General features: G+C 38.2%; 1 protein-coding gene across 1 annotated transcript in view; it reads right to left on the reverse strand.

Moving 5' to 3' along the window:
* Window positions 1-1,306, reverse strand: part of SUN1 (Sad1 and UNC84 domain containing 1) — a gene marked incomplete at its 3' end in the record, with an annotated part of 26,554 nt that extends 25,248 nt beyond the window's left edge. Inside the window, exon 1 of the mRNA XM_010845500.1 lies at window positions 161-1,306. The remainder of the gene's footprint in view (window positions 1-160) is intronic.
* Window positions 1,307-1,370: the final 64 nt, after the last annotated feature.

Below are 1,370 nucleotides of genomic sequence, written 5' to 3' on the forward strand. Positions count from 1 at the left end.
GAACAGACTCAATGTGCTCTCAAAATCGCAAAGGCTTTTTTTGTAAATGGTAAAGCTTATATTTAAATTCATATGAATTGCAATGAATCCCAAACAGCCAAAAGCAATGCTGAAAAAGAACAAATTTGGAGGACTCACATTTTCCAATTCCAAAACTTACCTCAAAGCGTGTGTTCCCCTCACGACGACAGAACGTAAACTAACAGGACGGAAGTAACAGCCCAGAGACAAAGCCCACATTTATGTCAACTGATGTGCCACGGGGCTGCCAGCTAGTCAACAGGGAAAGGGCAGTCTCTTCAACAGGTGGTGTTGGGACATCTGGACATCTACAAGCAAAGCTGGACCCTTACCTCACCCCATATACAAAAACTGACTCAGAATGCATTAAAGGCCTACATTTCAGAGCTAAAACTAGAAACGCTTAGATTAAAAACACAGAGATTTGCCTCCACGACCTTGGATTTGTCAAGTCTCTTAGATAAGACACCAAAAGCATGAGCAACAAAAGAGAAAATAAATGTGGCTTCATCAAAATTAAAATTTTTGTGCATCAAAGGACACCATCAACAGAGTGAAGAGACAACCCAAAGAATGCAAGAAAGTATACACAAATCATGTATCTGAAAGGGTCTAGCATTCAGGAGATGTAAAGAACTCTTACAACTCAAAAAGGCAAATAAGCCAACTACAAAATGGACAAAGGACTACAATGGACACTTCCCAAAAGAAGACATATAAATGGCCAACAAATACATAAAAAGATGATCATCATCAGTTACTATGGAAACGCAAATCAAAATCAAACTGACACACCACCTCACAAGTACTAGGATGGCCATAATAAAACAATGCAAAATGGAAAAAAAGTGTTGCAGAGGATGTAGAGAAATTGGAACCCTTGCACAATGTTGGTGGGAATGTAAAATGGTGCAGCTACTGTGGAAAATAGTTTGGTGGTTCCTCTACAAATTAAATACAGTTACCATGTGACCCAGCAATTCCACTCCCAGTTACTGATATACACCCCAAAAATGAAAACAGGTGCTCAAACAGAAATTTGTAGACAAATGTTCATACCAACATTATTCATAATGGACAAAAAGTGGAAACAACTCAAATGCCCACTAACAGATGAATGGATAAGCAAATTGATATATTTGTACAATGGAATATTATTCAGTTGCAAAGAGGAATCCAAGTTCCGACGCACTCTACAACGTGGATAAACCTCAGAAACATTCTGCTAAGTGAAAGAAGTCAACACACAAGGTCGCATACTGTAATAATCCATTTGTATTAAAAAAAAAAAAAAAAGTCCAGAGCAGACACATTCACAGAAACAGAAAAAAACCTTAGCTGCTGCCAGA

Source organism: Bison bison, unplaced genomic scaffold, assembly GCF_000754665.1.
Source record: "Bison bison bison isolate TAMUID 2011002044 unplaced genomic scaffold, Bison_UMD1.0 scf7180017848573, whole genome shotgun sequence".
In the NCBI taxonomy this organism is placed as follows: domain Eukaryota; kingdom Metazoa; phylum Chordata; class Mammalia; order Artiodactyla; family Bovidae; genus Bison; species Bison bison.